The following is a 9,303-nucleotide window of genomic DNA, read 5'->3' on the forward strand; positions in this document are numbered from 1 at the left end:
GAAACGGCGCCAGAAATCCTTCTTGCTATCTCTTGAGCAGTGCATTGGTTTTTCCTTGAAGAGGAAAGGGTGATGCAGCAAAGTAGCGTAAGTATTTCCCCCAATTTTTGAGAACCAATGTATCAATCCAGTAGGAGGCTCCACGCAAGTCCCTCGTACCTACACAAACAAACAAGAACCTCACAACCAACGCGATAAAGGGGTTGTCAATCCCTTCACGGCCACCTGCAAAAGTGAGATCTGATAGAGATAATAAGATAAAATAAATATTTTTGGAATTTTTATGATATAGATTGGAAAGTAAAGATTGCAAAATAAGATAGATTGGAAACTTATATGATGGAAAATAGACTCGGGGGCCATAGGTTTCACTAGTGGTTTCTCTCAAGATAGCATAAGTATTACGGTAGGTGAATAAATTACTGTCGAGCAATTAATCATGTATATAGGCATCATGTCCACGACAAGTAGATCGAAACAATTCTGCATCTACTACTATTACTCCACACATCAACCGCTATCCAGCATGCGTCTAGAGTATTAAGTTCATAAGAACAGAGTAACGCATTAGGCAAGATGACATAATGTAGAGGGATAAACTCAAGCAATATGATATTAACCCCATCTTTTTATCCTCGATAGCAACAATACAATACGTGCCTTGCTGCCCCTACTGTCAATGGGAAAAAAAACCCGCAAGATTGAACCCAAAGCTAAGCACTTCTCCCATTGCAAAAAAGATCAATCTAGTAGGCCAAACCAAACTGATAATTCGAAGAGACTTGCAAAGATAACCAATCATACATAAAAGAATTCAAAGAGATTAAAATATTTCTCATAGATAAACTTGATCATAAACCTACAATTCATCGGATCTCGACAAACACACCGCAAAAAGAGTTACATCGAATAGATCTCCAAGAAGATCAAGGAGAACTTTGTATTGAGATTCAAAGAGAGAGAAGAAGCAATCTAGATAATAACTATGGACCCGAAGGTCTATGGTAAACTACTCACAACTCATCGAAGAGGCTATGGTGTTGATGTAGAAGCCCTCCGTGATTGATTCCCCCTTCGGCGGAGCACCGGAAAATGCCCCAAGATGAGATCTCACGAGTACAAAAGGTTGCGGAGGTGAAAATAGGGTTTCGTGGCGCTCCTGGATGTTTTCAGGGTATGGAAGTATATATAGGCGAAGGAAGTCAGTCAAGGGAGCCACGAGGGGCCCACGAGGGTGGGGGCGCGCCCACCCTCCTAGGGCGCGCCTTGCACCCTCGTGGCCGCCTCGGCTGCTTCTTGACGTCCACTCCAAGTCTCCTGAATTGCGTTTGTTCCAAAAAAATCGCTCCCGAAGGTTTCATTTCGTTTGGACTCCGTTTGATATTCCTTTTCTTCCAAACACTGAAATAGGCAGAAAAACAGCAATTCGGGCTGGGCCTCCGGTTAGTAGGTTAGTCCCAAAAATGATATAAAAATGTATAGTAAAGCCGTAAACATCCAAAACGGGTAATATAATAGCATGGAACAATCAAAGATTATTGATACGTTGGAGACGTATCAGAAGGGGAGTGGTTAGAGAGAGAGAGAGACGGCACAACAACGACTTGCAAGCACATGATTTATAGTCCAGTAAATATCACATGGCATTGGGAGGAAAGAAAAGGCGCTGACAATTAGTAGAACCCAAAACACAGATATTGAATAAGGTGTCACCCTAAAGTTAATCCAAGCATATCCCAGTCAAAACATCCACACCATTTCACCTCTAAAATTCACCTCTACATAATTTTTTACTAAACAGTGTTTTGCCAAAATGTCATGCAACTTTAGCACAATAATATTTTTTATATAAGAATAATGTGAACAGAAACTAATCTTAGTTAACCAAAAGGTATTCTCCATGCTAATAAAAAGAGTCAATCAGACAACATAGAAGAGCATATTGCCACAGTGATCAATTTCCCATTGTGGTGATAGCAAGACGAAGCTGCTCATAAATAAAACGACAATCCGCATGTAACCCATTTGAAAATAATAAAAGTAGCCACAATGGCTCAAAACTTAAATCGCTGGTTATCTATTACAATTAGGTCATGTAGATAACACAGATGAGTGCATGTACCTTTATATTTTCTACAGATAATGATACATGTTGAGTGATACTGAAATTATCACCCTGTTTCAAAGAAAATATTATTTTGGAACCAATACAATATTTTAATCAATTTCTCGACTATGATATAAAAGGATGCAGATGTCAAGTAAAACCAAAATCAGTGTCACCTTAAGGAATATGCAGAATTTGGCATGTATTGGCAATTGAAAAACATTCAAGTATACAATATCTTTGAGTTTAGCAGAAAGCAAAACATTGGTATAGTGCTCAAACGATCCCAAAATGCTATTAAGAAATGAGAAATGGTAAACCTGTTAACACTGTCAAGTGCTCAAACAATCCCAAAATGGTATTAAGAAATCTATCCTGGCCATCCAGTTTATAGAAAGAAGAGAGATGGGAGCTTAGACAGACTTTACACAATGCTAATTGATCCACTAAGCTTCTGCCAAAAATAAGCATGCATTGCAGATTCAGTAATTAGCTTTGTTGCATGGAGAACTATGGAGCATTCATTTCACAAGCAGCAACCCTATGTGACAGCCAACCTCTAGTGACAAACCTATAAACTATCTAATGGACCAAAATGAAGCTTTCAACATTCTGGACATGCCTATCACCATTTTGTAGTCTTTTTGTAGGCTCTTAAAAATAGGGAAGAATACAAAGTTTCTTAAATGCACACATGTTCAGAACCAAATGTAGATGAAATGAAGCTCAACATTCATTATGCTATGCTAATTCACCAATCTAAAACCAATTTCAAACCAAGATAGAATAAAAACAACTTGTACATACCCCTAGAAATTGGTTCTGAACCTGAAATGTGGTCTCTTCTAATTGTTGTTGTAGCGATTCCCATCAAAACTGCAAATGGGAGGTAAAATTCATAAAACTTTTACATCCATGAACATAACTATTTGTACTGATTCAACTGCAAATGAGAAGATAAAATTCAGAAAACTCTTACATTCGCTAATATAAATATTCATAGGTTAACTATATAGAAAGAAAAAGGCACTTTCTTTTCATCTAAAAGGACTTTACCAACACATCAATACCATGTATGCAATCTGGACATGCCCGCCAGAGGAAGATGCAAAGGTTACATGAACTAACTGGACATGCCAAAATAGTAACCCCTCTTCCGGTGCACATACCTGAAACATGACATCTTTGAGTTCCTCCAAGACTGCTACTTCCCCATTCGAGGAGCTCTCTATATCAGCCACTGACCTCCTCATCCTCACGGTGCTCATCTCAACCTGCAATTTCAGTGGACAGGGAGGTCCAGAAAAAAGAAACAAGTGTTAGAACGGAAATAGGGAAAAAGAAAAGGAAACTGAGGTGTCTTGATGCCTCAAGAACATGCGACCTCGACAGGAGCGAGAGGAGGGACCCGGGCAGCGGCAGCGGTGTCAGCAGAGGACGGTAGATGCAGCGCAATACCTCAACCAGGAGGCGGCCACTCCAGCAAGGTAGATTTGAAGGCATGGGTGCATGGTCCGACAGAGATGCTCATGTCGACGAAGATGATGAGACGGCGACGATATTTCTTTATCGTAGTTTTTTCATCAATTATCTATAGAACATAAAGAGAGATGCAGGAGAACATGTCAGAACGCAGAACTACCTCAGATATTGAAGCATACAAGCTGAAGGAGCTGCTTAAAGAAAATGAAAGAACTTAAAAACTGTGTGTAATTTGGAAAAAAGTTGATATAAATACTTCTGGATCTGAATGTTGAAGAGTAACAAACACGTGAATTACAGACCTAAATCTACAAGGAATATGTCCAAATCTTCTATTGCGAAATCAACTAAATATTGCAATAGGAAAAAATGCATGGATAAAAAGCTTGCCTCAGACATCCCATACTCTGTCTGAAGACCTAAATCAAAAATACATATCGCTAGTGATTCTTTTCTCAGATCAAATCAAATAAATAAGAGACACAGGGGCAAAGAAGGGGAGAGATGAACCTGGGTATGCGACCAATGGCGGTGAGGGTGCCAAAAGCGAGTGAAAGCAAGGGAAGGGAGAGAGAGAGGAGGAGGCCGGCTAAACCATCTGCTCTGCTTGCTCCTATGCTCTTATCCAGCCGCCGGGGTTCTGGTCCAAGACGAAGAAGAGCAACCGCCGTTTGAGGCACAGTTAGTTAAGCACTTAGAACACTAACTGAAGTAGTGATCACATGAATGGCAGATCATCAATCGAGCACGTAATAAACCATAATAACATGTACAGTAAGGGGAAAATACACAGAGGACAGCAACAATTCTTGTAGTAGTACATGGCAAGTGAACAACCCTAGCATGACATAACCTTGTCTTGACGGGTATGGCTCAGAGCGAGTAGGGAGAGAGCTCAACATTGGGGTTTTGTAGGTGATGCCATCATCCACTGCCGTCACGATGCATAGGTGGTCACTCACCTCAGGAAGCAAGCATCCGTTGCAAACTCTGCTGCAGCAAAGTAATAGCCACTCCGGCAGGCGTGACTAATAAAAAAACAAATGACAGTCTGATTCATTTGTATAAAAATTCATTGACCAAAATAAACCTCAGAGAAGTTGGCCATTCATTTTAGCAGCGAAGCTGCAAATTCATTCATTAATTCTTTGCTTGATCTAGAGGAAGGTTGGTTTATTTGTCAAATTAAGTAAGTAAGGAAGGTTCGTTCATTCATTTGACAAACAGCAGCAGCAGTGTATGTAGCATCTTGATCCATGGAAGAAGGTGGAGGAGCAGGAAGGGACTTTGTGTGTGAGGTAGTCGTGGCCGTGGTCGGGCTGGACAGCGTCTCCGTCGAGCTCGTCCATGGAAGGTATGAAGGACCTGCTTCAGGTGGCCCGCTACTGCTGCAGCTCCAGACCGAATCAAACAGAAAAAGAAATCAGGGGTCCGATCCGATCTGATGTGAGAGAGGAGAGGAGAGGAGGTGGGGAAAGGGAGAGCTCACCGTTGCAACTGGGCGGCCGGAGAGGTGGAGGATGGGGGCGGAGGAGGGGATCCACCCCGGCGAGCCGTCACGCTGCTGCATCCATGGAGACGCTGCTACTGCTGCTGACATCCATGGAGACGCTGCTGCTGCGGATCGAGAAAGCAAAGAAATTAGGGGAAGGATGTGAGAGAGAAGGAAGGAGAGGAGAGGTCAGGGAGAGCCCCGGTGTTCTACCCCTACCGAGGTGAACTCCACCACGCGACCCCGTCCCATCCGACCCCGTCCGTTTGAGGTAAAAGGGACAAACTGGTCGGCCCAGCGCGCGACGGTTCGAACCCATCTTGTCCGTTTTGTGTTTGGGCCAACCCATTTCGAGCGCAAACATGCGCCGGGTTTGGGTCACGACAGACAGCAAATGGACGCACGCTTGTCCGCGTCAGGGACGCGTGGTAGGCGGCCATCTACCTCCCACTCGCCAACATCAATGTGCACGCGCGGCCGGGCCCGCCTGTCATCCGCCCGGGGAAAGGTCGCGGTCCTTCTTAAATGCGGAAGTCGTGGACCGGTCGTCGTCCACACTCTTCACTCCACCCCGCGGCCTCCTCGAAACCCGACAGCCCCCAAACCCTAGCCTCGAACTCGCCGGCCGGCCTCCTTGCAGCCATGGGGCTCTGGAACTACGGCCGCAAGGTCAAGCACGACCACGAGGCCGGCTCCTCGTTGGGACGCCGCCGCGGCTCCGTGAAAAAGGAGGCTGCATCGCCACTGTGCCAGGCCCCTTCACCATCGGCCCTAGGCCCGCCGGCGAGTGCGACCAACAGTACCTCAACGCTGATGTATGCCGGCGCTACTAGGAGACGAGGACGCCGGTCCCGTGGAGCGATGTCCACCTCCCCAACAATTGGCACCTCTCCGCCGACCGGGTCCCGATCCCGCTGGTGCCGATGAGCGGTCGTGCGTGCCGCGATGAGATCGAGCGCCACCGCCACCTCCTCCCTGACGACCTCTACTACGACGATAGGTACGCCCTCAATTCCGTGCTCTGGGACACGTGGCTCCAGGACGAGCACGACATGCAGTGCGCCTCCTACTTCGCCGGCACGGTGTCGGGGCCGCGGCGGCCACATCGGGAGGTGCGCGGGCGTACACGGGTGCGCGGCCTCACGCCCACACCATCGCCTTCCCCGTCTTCGTCACCACCTCCACATCCTCGCATAACAATGGAGGAGGAGGCCCGGCTCATGCAGCATGTCATGGAGGACTCCTTGAACACGCATGATGAGCGCCAATGGCCTGGCCTAGAGGATATGATGGCCCTCTCTACGGCTGGCGACATTGCCATCCCCGAGCTAGATATGGTGGTGGCGGAGGAGGTGATGGAGGACGCGCCAGTGGCTGATACGTCTCCAACGTATCTATAATTTTTTTATTGTTTCATGCTATTAAATTACCCGTTTTGGATGTTTATGGGCTTTACTTTACACTTTTATATCATTTTTGGGACTAACCTATTAACCGGAGGCCCAACCCGAATTGCTGTTTTTTTTCCTATTTCAGTGTTTCGAAGAAAAGGAATATCAAATGGAGTCCAAACGGAATGAAACCTTCGGGGGCATGATTTTTGGAACGAACGTGATCCAGAGGACTTGGAGTGGAAGTCAATAAACAACCGAGGCAGCCACGAGGGTGGAGGGCGCGCCCCCCTACTGGGCGTGCCCCTGTCTCGTGGGCCCCTCGGGTGTCCACTGACCTACTTCTTCTTCCTATATATACCCACGTACCCCAAAAACATTAGAGGCGACCACGAAAAACTATTTCCACCACCGTAACCTTCTCTATCCGCGATATCCCATCTTGGAGCCTTCGCCGGCGCTCCGCCAGAGGGGGAATCGACCACGGAGGGCTTCTACATCATCTCCAAGGCCTCTCCGATGAGTTGTGAGTAGTTTAGCACAGACCTTCGGGTCCATACTTATTAGCTAGATGGCTTCTTCTCTCTCTTTGAATCTCAATACCAAGTTCTCCTTGATCTTCTTGAAGATCTATTCGATGCAACTCTTTTTGCAGTGTGTTTGTCGAGATCCGATGAATTTTTGGTTTATGATCAAGTTTATCTATGAGAAATATTTGAATCTCCTCTGAATTATTTTATGTATGATTAGTTATCTTTGCAAGTCTCTTCGAATTATCAGTTTGGTTTGGCCTACTAGATTGATCTTTCTTGCAATGGGAGAAGTGCTTAGCTTTGGATTCAATCTTGCGGTGTTCTTTCCCAGTGACAGCAGGGGCAGCAAGGCACGTATTGTATTGTTGCCATGGAGGATAAAAAGATGGGGTTTATACCATATTGCATGAGTTTATCCCTCTACATCATGTCATCTTTCTTAATGCGTTACTCTGTTCTTTATGAACTTAATACTCTAGATGCATGCTGGATAGCGGTCGATGTGTGGAGTAATAGTAGTAGATGCAGGCAGGAGTCGGTCTACTTTGTCACGGACGTGATGCCTATATACACGATCATGCCTAGATAATCTCATAATTATTTGTTTTTCTATCAATTGCTCGACAGTAATTTGTTCACCCACCATAATACTTATGCTGTCTTGAGAGAAGCCACTAGTGAAACCTATGGCCCCCGGGTCTATGTTTTATCATATAAGCTTTCAATCTACTTTTATTTGCATCTTTACTTTTGCAATATATATTATAAAATACCAAAAATATATTTATCTTATCACACTATCTCTATCAGATCTCACTTTCGCAAGTGGCCGTGAAGGGATTGACAATCCCTTTATTGTGTTGGTTGCGAGTTCTTGTTTGTTTGTGTAGGTGCGTGGGACTTTTGAGGAGCCTCCTACTGGATTGATAACTTGGTTCTCAAAAACTGAGGGGAAATACTTACGCTACTATTGCTGCATCACCCTTTCCTCTTCAAGGAAAACCAATGCAAGCTCAAGACATAGCAAGAAGGATTTCTGGCCCCGTTGCCGGGGAGGTCTTCGCTGAAGTCAAGACATACCAAGTATCCATCACAAACTCATCTCCCTCGCATTTACATTATTTGCCATTTGCCTCTCGTTTTCCTCTCCCCCACTTCACCCTTGCCGTTTTATTCGCCCTCTCTTTCCCAATCTCCTCTCTCTTTCACTTGCCTTTTGTTTGCTTGTGTGTTAGATTGCTTGTCGCGATGGCGCAAGACAATACCAAATTGTGTGATTTTTCCAATACCAATAATAATGATTTCCTTAGTACTCCGATAGCTCCTCTTAATGATGTTGAGTCTTGTGAAATCAATGCTGCTTTGCTGAATCTTGTTATGAAAGATCAATTCTCCGGCCTTCCTAGTGAGGATGTCGCTACCCATCTAAACAACTTTGTTGATTTGTGTGAGATGCAAAAGAAGAAAGATACGGATAATGATATTGTTAAATTGAATTTCCGTTTTCACTTAGAGATCATGCTAAAGTTTGGTTTTCGTCTTTGCCTAAGAATAGTATTGATTCATGGAATAAGTGCAAAGATGCTTTTATCTCTAAGTATCCTCCTGCTAAGATCATCTCTCTTAGGAACGATATGTAATGCCCCGGATTCGATGCGCCAGGTGTCCGCCAGTTATTCGCCGTCCTTGCCATGTCATGTGCTTGCGTGTTGCATTTTTCCATGTCATCATGTGCATTTCATATCATGTCATCATGTGCATCTCATTGACATACGTGTTCGTCTCATGCATCCGAGCATTTTCCCCGTTGTCCGTTTTGTAATCCGGCACTCCTATGTCATCCGGCGTCCCCTTCTTGTCTCTTTTCATGTGGGGGTGTTAAACATTCTCGGAATGGACCGTGATTTGTCAAGCGGCCTTGGTACACCACCGGTAGACCGCCTGTCAAGTTTCGTTCCATTTGGAGGTCGTTTGATGCTCCAACAGTTAACCAGGGAACCGTAAAAGCCTCTTTTGTGTGATGCCCAACACCCCTTCAAAGTGGCCCAATAACTCATCCAAACCCCATTCATGCTCCCGGTCGTTCGATCACGATCGTGTGGGCAAAAACCGCACCTCATTTGGACTCTCCTAGCTCCCAGAATCTATAAATAAGTTCCCTCCCCCGAAATTCCCGGTGCAAACCCTAGCCTCCTCTTCCTCTGCGCCACCGGACACATCTCCCCCGCCGCCCGGACATGTCCGCCGCCACCCTGCCCATTCCGGAGCCGCCACCTGTCCGCCGCCGTCGTCCCCGCG

The 9,303-nt window shown here is 45.4% G+C and overlaps 1 long non-coding RNA gene across 4 annotated transcripts; it reads right to left on the bottom strand.

Annotated features, from left to right (window-relative positions):
• Nucleotides 1-1,345: 1,345 nt before the first annotated feature.
• On the bottom strand, nt 1,346-5,282 carry LOC119323247. Of its 4 annotated transcripts, none has more exons than XR_005156186.1 (6): nt 5,079-5,282; nt 4,100-4,977; nt 3,492-3,698; nt 3,277-3,381; nt 2,915-2,983; nt 1,346-1,401 (listed from the first exon to the last, which is right to left on the bottom strand). It is a non-coding gene; the product is annotated as an uncharacterized LOC119323247 (long non-coding RNA). The 4 variants fall into 4 exon arrangements; XR_005156188.1 differs by lacking the exon at nt 1,346-1,401 and having other exon boundaries at nt 1,484-2,983; nt 4,100-4,229; nt 4,443-4,977; XR_005156187.1 differs by lacking the exon at nt 1,346-1,401 and adding an exon at nt 1,484-2,176.
• Nucleotides 5,283-9,303: the final 4,021 nt, after the last annotated feature.

This window comes from Triticum dicoccoides, chromosome 6B (assembly GCF_002162155.2).
Source record: "Triticum dicoccoides isolate Atlit2015 ecotype Zavitan chromosome 6B, WEW_v2.0, whole genome shotgun sequence".
NCBI lineage: Eukaryota > Viridiplantae > Streptophyta > Magnoliopsida > Poales > Poaceae > Triticum > Triticum dicoccoides.